Source organism: Brachyhypopomus gauderio, chromosome 11 (genome assembly GCF_052324685.1).
Source record: "Brachyhypopomus gauderio isolate BG-103 chromosome 11, BGAUD_0.2, whole genome shotgun sequence".
In the NCBI taxonomy this organism is placed as follows: Eukaryota; Metazoa; Chordata; class Actinopteri; order Gymnotiformes; family Hypopomidae; genus Brachyhypopomus; species Brachyhypopomus gauderio.
Genome location: NC_135221.1, coordinates 21,055,077 through 21,070,407, shown reverse-complemented (window position 1 = coordinate 21,070,407; position 15,331 = coordinate 21,055,077). Strand labels below are relative to the sequence as shown.

Sequence of the window (15,331 nt, the reverse complement as noted above, 5' to 3'; positions counted from 1 at the left end):
ACCTACTACCACCCTTCCCTTTCAGGTGATTTCTGAGGGGAAAACCTGGCACGTGCTCCCCAGAACGCATGTCTAAACCCTATGAACTCTGCATGGTTCTTACTGGATGTATGCCCAGGACTGAATACAATCGATACTCAACATCAAAGTCACTTACATAGTCACTTCCAACATTCAGATCGGAAATTATTTCTGCAAAGGCTCCAAAATCCGATCTAAAGCCTAGTTGTGTTTAGTAATCCCAGGTCCATCGATAACTGAAGATCTCTGTGCCAGTAACAGTCGCTGATGGTTTTAGCTACACAACGAGGGCCATGACAGGCAAGACTGGGCACACACGCTCTGCAGCAACATCTGATCACCAGCTGCACTAAAAATTCTCCTGTCGGTTTTATCTCCTGTATGTTATACATATACACACATGTTTACAAAACACAACTGTGCTTTCAGTTTTCACATTGATATTACCTAATTCAAATATTAGGATTGTTGCTTTAATTATATGCCAAGCAGTCGTATCCATATCAGAAGATATATTCATATCATTTTTAGTGATGCATGCATTTCCACACCAGCAAACACACCATATGAATTCTTCATCATGGTTGGCTGAGGACTGGCCATGCAACGCTCACCACCCCCTCGAGACTGGATATGTGTTCGGGGTGGAATAGCACAGAAGGGGGGTTGAGAAGGCCATCCCTGGACACGACACGTGACCGCCGAGTCACCAGCTGCACCCGTGGCACAGTGGGACCGGAGAGAGCTGTGCCACGTGTTGCCCACGTGCCACGCACCTTTACGGATCACGTGACACCACACCACGCCTGGTCAGGCTGTGGGAGGATGTATATGGTAGTGCAATTTGAAGGTGTTACCATGCAGTTCAAGAGAGTGACCGAAAAGCCACTTCAAAATACATCTCCAGAAGGTGGAAACGAACCATCCATCAATATGAAAAAAGAAGATAAAGGGGTAAAAAAACCCACCACAACAACAAACAACAATGTAACAGTGTTCAAGGACAGTGCGGTTTTTTAAATAGCCAGGTTGGGGAACCTATCCAAAACAAGTGTGTGTTTCACCTTGTCTCCTCCCACTAATGTGGTGAAGGCACCAGGAGAGTCGAGCACTAGGTGCACTGTGAACTAGACCGTGTGAAGCAGTCACGGCCAGAGAGGAATGAGAGTCCAGACAGATACGGGTTGTTTAACTCTGTCAGGTCTGCGATGCTGCACATTGCAATATTGTAGTGATTAGAACATAGATCATTTGTATTTTTATATATTTAAATATAAATATAAACACTCTAGACCTACAAAATGTTTAAAATGCACCCAAAGAAAATCTGAGGAAACAAATGTTATTTTGGGGGAACCTACTAATCCCATAGCAAAGGTGTAACCAAACAATCCCTTTTGAAAACATGTTAGCCCACTTTTTTCAGTCCAGCTTTGTTAGATTTTGTTCAAGGAATAATATTCAAAGAGGTGGCAGCAATTCAAAGCAACATCAAAAAGAGGGGCTTGGGTTTACTTTCGAGCTCATGGAGTACAAAACATAGTCTTAGAAGTCTCATCTAGTTTGAGGGAAGAATCCAGGAAATTTATATGATCTATTTTTGGAGCATCTTTTTCATTCTAGCTCAAAAAGCACAAACCTGACAGTATTTCCCCACAGGTATTCTTGTGTTATATGATGTAAAAGGTTTCATACTCTACAGCTATCCCAAGCAGTCTTAGATGGAAACAGAATTGCAAAGCTTGAGGGGGAAAACACCACCATGTCGGTAGTAGTTTTTGCAGAACGGAGCGCGGTCTGAACCACGAGATGAGGGTGAATGACTGTCTATCAACTACGTGGACATGGATTTCAAACAGGCTTTAGTGGGGAAACGACCAGCTCGAGTCCTGCACTTTCCGAGTCGGTAAAAGGGATGCGATTAATTGCTAAACCCAGTCGGTTCCTCCTTCCATAACCGATGCCAATTCCCTCACACAGCCCTGAATTTCACACCTGGACAGGCCCGTAATCACCCGAATGAAAAAAAGTGAGGCTAACACAACTAGTGGACCGGCAGCCTGCACGGTGTGTATCCCTCTCTGCAGGCCTTCGCCTCGTCGTCTCGCCTCCGCACGTTTGAACACGTGACGCGTACCTAGGCCGCAGGTACATATTATGCGTAAACCGAGTCGAGCTATAACTAGCTAACAGAGCCCATCGTTTTATTCTGTCATTTTCGCAGATCCTCGCCTGGAGACACTATTTTTTTTTCGAAGGGGAGGGTTAAAAGGTTAATGCACAGACGCACAAAGCAAATTGTCTACGGCAAACTGATAGGTCCAGTTCCTCCGGGTACTTCGGGGAGTGTGAAATCGCGTTGCATGATCACAGAGTCCGGGCTGCGTCGTTAAAATTCAAGTGTGTGCCTCCACAACGTGACATCAAGAATACTTAATGCCAGAGTAAGAAATGGCTGTGATTACCAACAGATATATGGCCTACATACAGAGAGTCTGTTCTCACTCAGTGTCAGACCAAATGATAGATTAAGCCGCACAAATCAAAGCCGTGACAAACCCGATGTGTTTAGAAGCTGCCACAAACGCTGTGACGGTCTGAGTCGACTTAACTCCAGCTAAGAAGCCAAATGTCAAAGTCACTAGTCTCCCCCTCTGAAGTGGTGCAATCCCTTATCTCCAGGAGCGCTATCTCCCTCATCAACCTGCAGTGCGTCCGCGTCCACCGACGGCCTTCGCCCCGGAGGGTAAAACCGCCGATTTCAGCAGGTTGTCACTCACAAGCCCAGATCACGTTCTCGCCAGCTAGTTCATACAAACAGAGTAGTAGTGGTGGTGGTGGTGGTGGTGTGTGTGTGTGTGTGTGTGTGTGTGTGTGTGTGTGTGGAGGAGTGGGGGTGGGGGGTGTAAACATGTCACAACTGCTTCCAAATCAACACTGTGACTTTCTTCACTCCAATGCAGCTTTCCACGACTCAGTCCGAATGAATACTGAAATATTCCAATTCAGTGTATATGATGGATGATTAATATAAATGTATATCTTGTAATATATATTCCTAGTTTGCTTATTTATGGACTTTCATATGCAATTATGAATCTGTACAAAATTAATGTTCTCGTTTCTGTACAAAATTAATGTACCAATGTGCAAGCAGGATGTGAACACACTCATGAAGCGATACCGCTAAATAAAACAAAGGGGTCCGTTAAAGCTGCCTGTCCAGATGTGCTACTGTTCCTCTTTGTGTAAGACTGCACATCTTTAGGTGGGAATCTTAGTGAAGTGTGTAACACACATGTCAGTGCCAATATGAAAACATGCTTTGAATGACTAAAAAGACACATAAAAAAGGACATTAAAAGAAAGAAAAAAAAAGAAACTATAGGCTATACACTGTAATATATACATGCTCAGGGTTTATAGGTTTATGATCTTCAATTTAAAGTTCCCATATATGTAATTAAAATTTTTTCAGAAATCAATATGTAGACTTAAATGACCTATATATTTGTCTTAATTAAATTCATTTCACAATTAAGGCTACTGTAAATACATGTCATGGCTAATTAATGTTTGGTTCATTCTGGGTGCATTCATTGGACAAATAAGTGGTATTAAATACTGTTAAGAATAGTGTTCATATGATACTTGTTTATTCCTTTTACAGTTCGCCTTGTGTTGTAACACCTGAGGAACCCTATCTAGTCATGTCTACCACACACAGAATCTCTTACAAATCTGGACAATCTTCTAAAATGAGCATTCCTGTCGGAGCACATGGATTCTGGTGCTAAGGATTCTGGGTAAGAAAATGATTCACATTCAGAGAAGGTCTCTTTGGTTCGTGTGAAAGAGCAGTTGCTTCCTTGTCTTCCCCACTGAGAAACACATTTATCCTGTCATGCAGGAAGGATGAATCCTCTTACTGACACAACTTCTGGGAGAAAAGCTGGCCCAGACTGATTTGAGAACTGGATGATTCATCCAGGAACCGATCTCCATCTCTAATACCGTAATGGTAGACCTGAAGTGGAAACACAAGCCTGTTTTTGCAGCCACTGTGTTTTGCTCCAAATAAGCTCCTTCTCAAGAGGGAGGAAACTTTATACTTTGGGACAAACTATCACAAAATAAAGGTGTGTTTGGAATTAACACACAATCTCTTGTACATTTCTGTGGATCTTTAAGTGGTTCTAGTATTACGAGAGTCACAGTAGGCTAAATTCCACATTGTTAATAATGAAATAAAATTTAAATATATATATTTCAATATATTTTAATAGAAAATAGTTTTCTGTAAATTTTGACCAATGCGTACAAATTTGTATGCAGAACAATAGAATCACAAACCTTTCAGAAACGGTACGAACAGACCAGTTAGTTCAGGAAGTGCCAGTCCTTTCTGATTGGTGGAATGAAGGTAACAACAGGCCACCATAACTACAATGGATCCGTAGTTAATTATTTTGACATGTATTGCCAAGCTGTGTGCTTTAACGTCACAGCCAATTTATGTCCCAATGCGTTTGGAAAGAAACAAAAATTGATTTCTTTCCTCCAAAGTCGTCGGGTGACTTGATTAATACCTGATTCCATTCACAGCTACAGGTCCCAGCAGATACAACTCTGCAGTGCTAGCACTTCATCAAGGAGATTCACTACTGTGTATACAAGGTTAGTAACTGTTTATTGTATTATTTGCATTGGAGAGCCTCTAACATGAAATGACAAAGCAGCACTAATTTCACATCTAAGAGGGAGTCAGGCCAGAGTCCTCTAATATTGCTGTGTCTAATAGTCTCTTTTTTGTTGTTGTTATTGTTGCTGATTGCCTTTATTTATTATTTCATTATGTCTCCATTGTGGGCTGCAGTGTCCTCTTCTGGCACTGTCATTATGATCCTTATTACATTTGTGTGTTTGTTCGCCCCTGTTCTTTATTTTGGTGGTTATCCTCATCAGAGCTCAGGGCTCAAACACATTTGCTGTGCTCTGTTGCTGTCCATTGAAGAACAGGACTAAATGTGTAGCCTACTGCTATACAGTATGATGCATCATGAGGAAAAAGGCCCATCTCACAGTGTACAGCATACTCACTGAGGTGTAACAAGCAAACAAATCCCTGCTATCGGACCAGAGCACATAGTCCAGCTCAGTCCGAGGGATATGTGGTCATATCCAGCCAATCCTGTCAAAAAGGAGGGCTACACTCATGTGTCAAAGCTTGATCACTCTTTCTTAATGTACTGATAAAAGAAAATAAATTGGATTTTTTCCCCTCCTCCTCATACCAATTTTAGACCAATCCATTTGACTTAGGATCAGCCACGCCCCACCACCACCACCACCTCCCTTTCACCGCAAGTCCACAAATGAATAGATTACACCATCCTAATAGCAGCACGAACCGAGCCAACAACAAGAGATCCATTTGCTTCAGAACTACAAGAGATCCCTTTGCTTCAGATCTCTGGGATGAAAAGGAGACGTGTGTTTTTGGAGCACTGGAACCCTGCGCTGTTGTCTTGTTGTTCTGAGAGAAGAGGAGGCGGGTAGCCGGAGTGTTAAAGGGCCATCTACACTTTCAGTGCCTAAGCTTACGAAAGCAGATAAGTAATTGTGGGGTTTTCTCCTACTGTGTTCATAAAGCGGCAATTTGAGGGCGGCCTGCAGGGGAAAGCGTCAAACCGCACGAGCAAGCAGCCCCCGGTCTCTTGGGCGGGGTTTGGGGGGGTGGGGGCAGTGGGTGAAGACTACAGGTGAACTGTGGGCGACAGGTGACAGGTGACATGCCTGGCTATTCTCCTGGAATGGAGGGCTGGCACGGAGCCTGCCGTTCACTGACACACGGGCGTGATAAGATTCCTGAGTCACGGGGGAAGTAATCCCATCCCGAAATGGCTGCGGGCACCGTGTCGCCACTCCAACAAACATCATTTGATGCACTCCACGCGGCCCCCATCTGCTCGGGCCGCGCACACAAATTCCATGCAGCGCATTATTTTAATACCAGTTCTCGAGCAAGTACAAATCAATAGGGCTAGGGAGCACGCTGAGCCACTGGGCACAGTTCATAAAATGAGAAATCATAAATAATGCAGGATGGGGGGTAACAAAAAGTGATCTTATTGTGAGATGGGAACATACAGAGGGGAAGGGAAAGAGAAATGCCAGGGGTTTGTGAGAACGCTTAGCATTTTATCCAACTTAGCTTATTCAATAATTCATTGCTGAGGATACTATATCCACAAAATGATGAAAGAAGTTACTGACATTAATCACATATACTGGACACTGCGTACTGTTACAGGGCAGTGTGTTTGTATGTATGTGTGTGTGTATGTATATGCGTATATAAGTGTACATTGGAGCAACATCCAAGATCTCTTTCCAGTACAGTGCAGTCCTGGGAGCAGCTAAGATGCTGAACAGGACCCTTAATCTCCCAGACTTCTGGTAGATGACCCAGGCTCGAAGGAAAGGCCGTGGGAGGGTGAGTGGGGAATATTATATATGGTTTCTAATATATACAAGAAATGCAGTGAGCCTTTTGCATGAAAACAGATCAAGCTGTATTTTTTTTTTTGTAAGAGGAACGGGCTGAAAACAACATTGCTGGTCAAAGTCGACGCAAATCAACCTGAGAGCAACAATGAAGGACTGCAGAGTAAAACATGGCAACGCTGCAGCTGAAAGGGGTGTGTGTGTGTGTGTGTGTGTGTGTGTGGGAGGGGGGGGCGGCGGTCGCTTTGCATTCTGAAGCTGAAAAACACACACGAGAATCAACAGCCATGACCCCCTGAAGTTAATGGCATTCATTACAGCAGCAGTGCATGGAGTGGGTCTCATTTAAAGCCAACTGTAATGACAGCTAGGCTGGAACCCTAGACTGCATCCTTTTTAGTGATGAAAATGCATCATGTAGGAAAAAAAAAAAAACTGTTCAACAAGTTCAATCACATGATAATTTTGAAAGGCACAATGGTCATTACAACAGCAATTATATAGTTATTTTCATCTGAACGTTTCCAATTACTCCGAGCTAGCGTCAGATCGACAGCCAGCAACTCACTCTTCCACTATAGACGCAGTGGCCGAGGTGGTGTGCTGCTGTTTGCTGCTGTTGCCTGTCCGGGCACTTTAGTGTGCCCTTAATAACAGCTCTGATCCACATATCATTCTGCACCTTTGACCTATGCCCCTAGGATGCAACAAGGAGCTTATTCCTGCGAGACAGCCTCTGGACCATGTGATACCAATCGATTTGCCCCAGGGTGAACTTGCTAAATATCTTGGATCTTTTTCAAAAGTACCTTGGCAAATTCATCTTGTGTCATATCACGTGATATTGAATATTTGCATTATTAACTGACATGATTGCAATTAATTATTACTTTGATATTTGATTAATCTGCTGATTGTTGCTGCAATTAAATAATCAGGTTGAAGAGATGAATGAGGAAGAGATAAGATGAAATTAAGATTAAAAAGGGTGTCCTGTTTTATTATACTAGGAACTAAGTCCACTTAAATAATAAGAATATTTAACCTATAGTCATATACAAAAAATATAATAATTAAAATCCAGATCATTTCCTGAACAGCATGACCATATACAGAATTCTAAGGTTTCTCATATCACTGTTAGCCAAGAACACCATTTCAGAGTGTTACTGAGTGACACTTCCCAGAGACTAAAAAACACAGATAAACAAAACACACACACACACACACACACACACACACACACACACACACACACACATGCATGCACATACTTCCATGCACACTCAAAAGACCTATAAGACTAGGGTCTTAAGCGTTCCTGTAATTTGGTAGACTGCTATCATGAACTCTTCTCCACTGGAGTACTGTAGAAGCTTGCCCCTCCCCCGACACAATCATATCATTAACTACGCACTTGTGTGACTAGTTATGAACCAGTTAACACAAATGGAAAAACTGTCAATGTTATCAGTGTCATGAACTGGTTTGTGAAACCCTTAATGTAAATATCCAGGCTCCTGGTTGGTCATGACGTACGTTCCTGTTTGAGATGGACTCTGTTGCTCTCTCTCTGCTTTGGTCTGTGTTCTCACAGGTTAGTGGCTCGTTGGAAACCCGCTGTTGTCCTGTGGTGTGATTCCTCTTATCTACTAGTTTTGTCATAAATCAGGCTGTTCGAAGAAAACATTTCCTGTTTTTTTTTTTACCGCCTTTGTAGTAAAGCAAGCAGCTTGTAGAAAGGGAATTAGTTTTATAACAAAGCACAAACATGGGTGAAAATGAATATGACCGGACCACTGCGGTGCGCTGAGGGTTTTAATGGCCGGGACAAGGCCAGTTCTTCCCCACCATGGCCTTGTCCTGTGGTGAAATGTCTCCGTATCGACCTGGGCCATTGGATTGTACCGAGCCCCACGGTGAAGGTAACTCCACACTGGCTAGCAGGCAGCTGGGCTACTGGTACCCTGAGAATGACTGCACGCAGCCCCACAGCACAAGGCCTGGTGGTGCTCTGCTGGGTGGAGGAGAGACAGCCTAACGCTGCTGCAAACAAGCCCACCACTGTAATCCTAACGGTAAGCCCAGTGTAAATGGACTCGCATTTTTCTCCATTCCTGTTGGAGACTTCTTCTCCACCATGTAATGAATCACAGCTTATATATTTGATGTTTAATATTTAATAAAGTGCCACAATTTGCTGCCATTTCACAAAATTCTCAGATCTTGCAGACGTATCCAGAGTCATTATGGGTTTATTTGCAATATACATTTTTTAGTGTGGTGGTGGTGGTGGGGGTAAAAAAAAAATAGATCGAAATAAACAACAGGCACAACAATATCAAACTGCTGAGGAAGCAAAGGAGCCCAGCGAGCCCTGGCCGGGCCTGTGAGTTCCTCCTGCTCCAGGAACGCAGTCCGATGCCCCACTTTAGACACTCTCCTCTTGGATAAGGGCCAGGGAGGTGTCAACCACTCACTCAGGCGGCTGTGGCGCTAGTGGGAGAGGAGCTGACAGCCAGGAGAGCAGCGAGAGCAGGAGGAACACACCTCCACACGAACTCCGCTGCCAGCATCTGGAGGAGCGAACGCCACTAGCGGGGTTAGTCGTGTTTGGCAACAAACACCGACGCGGCGGTTATTAAAGCGCACCGCATCCCGCAATCGAGTACCACATACAGTAATTATGCGAATGCGAGAGGTGCCAAGAAGCACTGGCTGCGTACAGCTGCCGGCGACACGTTACTCTCGGATGCGAGTGGAGGCGACGTCGCGGCCGCGGACGGGACGGTTTATCCGCGCGCGCGCGCGGCCTCGCGCTCTAACGCGCGTGCGTGTTCACCACGCGTCCAGTCCTGCAGCGGTGGCGTGATCTCGCTGGGGTGTTTCCAGTAAGACTCCCAACCTCGCCAGTAAAACGCCGGCGAGTCCCGTCGCCCATATGCCACGTCCTGCTCCTCCACGGAAGAATTCAGCGCGAGTATGTGAGTAGGTGGCGTACACACGCACAGATGCTCATCTATTAATCACGAATAGCTGCAACAGATTGCCTGGGTTTTTATTAGCTCTATTAATTGGGGGGGGGGGGGGGGGGGGACCGGAGATGAGGGACGGGCTGCTTCGCCTCTCCTTCCCCAGGAAAACAAAGGCACGGGGGGGAGGCTAGACTGGCCCCGTCGTGATGAATGTAGCAGCTCCATCCTAAAGGACGCAGGTGACGGTGCGACAGGGGACGGTGTCCTCAGCAGACACCATCTTCCAAAAATGAGCACAGAATGAGAGTAATATGAGAAACCTACGAAACAAATGGACTGGGTCTCACATCGGTGATTGGGAGATCTTTAGGCCTGGCCTACCTCTCAGGTTAAGGCACAGGCTGTAGTGACAAAAGGGGTGTAATGGTGATTTTTTTTCTTCCTTTTCTCCAAAGTACAGCAGGCCAGCCACAGAATGAAGGAGCTGCCAGAATATATAGTCTTTGATTCACAGAGCAGCTTTTAGAAAAGAGCTGACAGCCCGATGTAAAGGGCACAGGAGTTAACGTCTAACGTGAACCTCCACGGGAGGAGAGGTGAGCGCCTCCTCTCTGACTCCCTCACAACACCATCAACAAACGCCACTGGCATGTTTTACTGGGACTCCGAAATTTGTAATGTTTGATCACAGTGAAATTAATTAAAAACAAACACAACACAATGACCAAACTGAAAATGTGAAAATGAGATTTCTCTACAGCACTGGACAAACTAGACATTTATTCAATGTAGAAAAAAATCAAGCTCTATTAAAAGTAACATCTCTCTAAATAAGGTTCACAAGTTTTGTGCTTTAAAGAAACACAGTGACTGATTACAACAATATTTTGACATAATTGTCAACCTTGTATGTCACAGCCCACGATTCTTATAAACCGCATGTGCACTGACATGAAACTGGAGAAAGTTTTTTTTAATTATTATTTTATACCTTGTTGCTCAGTTTTATATGTGGCGGGCGGATATTTTGATATTTTACCGGTTAAAACTGGCGAGCTGGGTCGTAAACGTCCTTCGAACAATGCTCCCCGATATGTGATTTTTAGATGCATCATAAGTAGGCCCACAAAGTCAGTAAACCCAGATGAGTGTGCTGACCCAAGCCCAAGTGTGTGGACACAGATGCGCTGCAGTAACACGCGGGTGGAGGACGTGAGGATGGAGGTCCAGCTTGCTGTCACGGCGTTGTGTAAGTTAAGATGGGAATGAGTCGTGAAATGATGTTCGACACTACACGTAACATTTATCCGCCGTGTCCACCGTCCTCTGAATTCTCCCTATTCGGGTCACTTTTGTTTTCCTGACAGGTGAAGTGAAACGTGAACATCATCCAAGCCGCTGCGTAAATGCACTGAGTAAAATATCCAGCGTGCTGTCATTCAACATCTTAGCCAGACGTCGTGTGGACTTCATGCATGTGCGGTGTATTTATATGTCAGTGTGTGTATGAGTGGTGTGTCGGCACGGATGAGTGTAACACGCTTCTACACATGCCACACGCAACCTCACACTAAGATCATACGAAAGTAGACTGAAACAGCCGGTATTACCTTTCCCGTTGCCATAACAGGTTAGTCCCATTCCATTTGGTCCGCACTGGCTTACTTCTAATCACCATATACAATCCCTGTTAGCCTTAATGTTCTCAGTTATCCTTTCACAACGGATGGCGCAAGAGGTCTATCTGGCCAGCCTGCGTCGTCGGATGGAGTCAGATGGGCTTTGACGCGCAGCGCACGAACCGAGCGAGTGGTGCTTGGTTAGAGACGAGAAGGGGCATGCGTTCGCCCGTATCACCTCTTCCCGGGAGCCACGGATAAAGCTCAAATCTTCGCAGAGCCTGCTGTCGCGGAGACAACCTCTCATACTCGCTATATCAGCGACTCCGGAACATACCACAGCCCAAACGAGGGGGGAGTGGTGTCCGTTTGGATTACGTTCACAAGCAACCTCTTTGGATGTGATTTTATGTCGGTAGGTAGCTTGACTAGTTTGAGCTCTTATGAATGCGGATAAATATTTCTGGTAACTTACATACATCCACCACTATGATCTCCCTTTTCCTCACTCCCTCTCTCACTGTGGATTTCAGTGCGTATGCCAGTACTCATAACAACAATTATTTAAGCTTGACCTCATGAAGACACAGGCCATTTCAAGGTCTTTCACTCTGACCCTGTATATTTCAAGTATTTTTCTCACAGATAAAATATTTCAAGTATTTTTCTCACACGCTGTGTGTACCCCTGAGCAATATTACAACTCATGTCCAATAATTAGCATGCTCTTTCCCTAATCATAGTAATTATCACCATCATGGACATCATCATCATAATTTTTTTGTGCTGACATACTTTTCTGTTGTGGAACCAGATTGCAGATTATGGAGACCTGAACAAGGTGTCTTTTGAAAGAAAAGGATGATGTTATGGAGAATGTCGCATCCCCGGTGTTCTCCATAACAGCAAGCGTGAAAGCATCTTCAAGGTCTTTGATGTTTTCTCACAGCAACAAAAGAATATCCATATTTTATAAGGAATCTCTGAAGAAATGCACAGGTTTGAAGGGCCAGGTACACTGGTTAACGTTCAATATAATATTTGAATACACAAATTATGGTTTATGTTCACTTAATGAATGGACGATTTGGCTTTAGCACACTGTAAAACTCAATTGTTGTGTTTACTCAGATGGTTTATTAAAAACGATTGCCTTGACATGCTGTACTGACAAAATTTATCTGTGATACCTTTATTTCCACAAGTTATACAAGTAAATTAAGAACCATCCTCTCCTTTTCCATTAAACGTTGGAATACACTCAGTAGTGACGTTTACTGATGAGACGTTGTTTATAGTAACAGTATGGCTAAGATAAGAAGCTATACACTTGCTGACATTCTTTGAAATAAAGTCCGAGGAAAGAGAGGTGGATTTAGAGCTCAAGATATTGGTCTTGGAATTCTGTGTGGCACCTACTTTTAGACCAGTAAGTCCTGTAAAGTGAGGAAATTTCAAACCATATAAGCAGGAGCTGGGATTAAAGATGAAGGAAAAACAATGTACACCCACCTCTGCTTCATGCAGGTGTAATGAGTCCCTCAAACCAGGGGAGCACAAGCCCTTTCTCCTAAACTTCATTTACTACATCATATGTGTGGTTTACATACCTTTCAAGAAAAGAAATCTTAGGTTCTATATGTGAAATATTGTCAGTTCATTTGTCATATAAATACATTTGTATTATGGAGATTTGCTGTATTGCAGTACATAAACATAGCATTGGATTTTTGTATTTCCTAGGTGGCCCACAGCTTATAGTTCAGCCACCAGGCGTCCAGAGCAGCCCAAGAGGATCAGTAGACTCACTCAGTCCTTAGACCAACCAGCTATGTGAATCAAATGGTCAAGGCCCAAATTCTGTTGAATTTATCATAGCTTAAGGGAATGGAACTGACAGAGCTAAGCTGTAACCGACAGTATAAAGAAAAGGAGAAGGTTGATAGCTTAGTTACACAATGATGCCTTTCTGTCCCATTGATCAGTGACCCCTCCGAACAGCTCTGAAAGACACTGTGAGCAAAATACATTGTAATGATGAATATTGATCTTAAACATTCACATAAGAAAATTCAACATGTAAATCCAAACTGTCATTGGACAGTACTGTTCAAATCTGTTATTGATAAAGAACATTGAGAGAAGACTCAAACTGACAGTGTAATACGATAAATGTGTTTGTGAGGATGATTCTCCCATGCAGTCCACGTAGTCCCATTGATTTATCCATTTCTCCAAGCAATGTGCAAATTGACATGCTCCATAAGCTTATTTACTATGAGAGGACAACAGTGTCATGGTGTATATTGTGAAGCCGAAGAGTTGAACAGAAATATGTATAAGTGGCTGAACCCATGTGACACAAAGGAATTTGAACTGCTTGCATTAGTGGTCTTCTGTATCTGGAGAGCATATTAATTCCCCATTTACATCCGAAGCATCTCCCATGGACCACACAGTGTCAATCTTCTGAAATGCTGTAAACATTTGTTTCAGAATGAATCGCAATGTAATTGTGTAATTATAATATGAATGCATCCCAATTGGTTACAATGAGCTACCTCTCTGAATCAAACCTACAGTATGTCATTAGCAAAGCCAACATCGATGATCATTCTGCCGTTTGGACTTATAATTGAGCCAATGAGGAGAGAATCAGAATTTCTACTACCTCAGAGGAAATGGCCGCTGTTTAGTTGACAACTTTTTGTGCCTTATACACAGAGGATGTCAACCCACATTTCTTATTTTTGAATTTTCAGCATTCTGTTGGGCTGTTTGTGTAAAAGCATGGACCCAGTTGCTTACAAAAAAATTCCAGCATCACCAAAAAATGCATTTAAATAGAACCAAAATGGTGATGTCCACTTTCTGATATTTTCACAGATTGTGGTGCAGCTGTTCATTTGTTGATCTCCACTATATTCAGAATCTCAGCCAAGGTCATCGCGACGCTGCTAGATGATCCAACTAGATGTGGAGAAGAGTCCTCTCTGCCCAGTGTGCACCATGCTTGTTTAGCAACGTGATCCCAGTAGAAACATTGTTAGGTGTTTATTTCATATTTTGTAATGGACTCGAGACTATCTTTCATTGTTGGCAGAACTAAAATGAGAATAGCTGATAAACAGGTAATCGATTTTGTACCCCACGCAGACTGCGATAACATACTCGGAAATCTAGTAAATGTGCAGCGCTTGAAGATATTTCAGCACTGCAATTATCTGCCTCACGTACTTCTTGCTGTCGAAGGCGGTTGCTTGGCCGCGCAGGCGTCCTGTCTCCTGACTGTGATACCTCTCGTAGGCTCTCTACAACTGTGGTCTTCTCAGCTCTCTAGACAATTTCTTCATCCCGCTGCTCACTCTATGGCATATTTGCATGCAAATGTACAGTAGCAGCATCATCAGTGTGCTGCGTACTGGAATGTTTGCAGTCATTGAAATACGACTAGAAACCATAACATCCCCACCGCAGCCTCGGTGTTTGACTAATGATTCGTGCGGCTTGTGCTTCCTAAGAGAAAAGATGTTCCTGTTTGCAAATCAGTGGATTCATATATATGAAACACCCCCTAAATCCAGCAATTCTGGTACTTGAGGTAATAAAATAAGCTTTTACATGCTGAGACATGATTTTACAATTCCTTTGCTCTCCCCAGCTATAATTCAGTAAAGTTTATTTCAGCGTTCCTTGAAATGTGCTTTTCCTACAAGGTTCTTAGTCACCAGCAAAAGCCTCTTTTCTTAAAGTTACTCTTTGCCGTTCATTTCAGTCTGCTGACTTGCATACCTGTTCCGTAGTCCATGTTCAAACTCTAAATCCAAGCCATACGTGTAGCAAGAATACCCCTTATTATTTTAGAGGGTGACTATTTAAATTAAAATGTATTGCTAGATAGCATGTGAAATACAACCTCTTGTATTGTGTAATCTGATTTTGTGTGCTGGAAAGGAAAAATCTTACTTTGGCCTATGAAACAATTTTATTTTAGTCTTCCCATTAAAACCGTTAAAACCATCTCTTCACATGCCTGACTTCAATAATGAGCAATATCTTTTAAAGGGCATGACATTCATAAATTTCATATCAATACACACACGTAAATTGGCAGAAATTTGAAGGTACGAGATTTTTAACCATCACACTTATATGGTGTGGCTTCTCACTGCCTGGTTCATTATTAAGTAATATACTTCATGGACGCCT

At 43.3% G+C, this 15,331-nt stretch overlaps 1 protein-coding gene across 3 annotated transcripts in view; it reads right to left on the bottom strand.

The window, feature by feature from the left end:
* The window catches only part of LOC143527453 (teneurin-1-like), a 141,535-nt gene extending 129,994 nt beyond the window's left edge, over positions 1–11,541 (bottom strand). For 2 of the 3 annotated variants that reach the window (XM_077022676.1, XM_077022677.1), the window contains exon 1: positions 11,114–11,541. The gene's annotated coding sequence lies outside the window, so the exon portion shown is untranslated. The remainder of the gene's footprint in view (positions 1–11,113) is intronic. The other variant, XM_077022678.1, reaches the window with a different exon arrangement.
* Between the last annotated feature and the right edge of the window lie 3,790 nt (positions 11,542–15,331).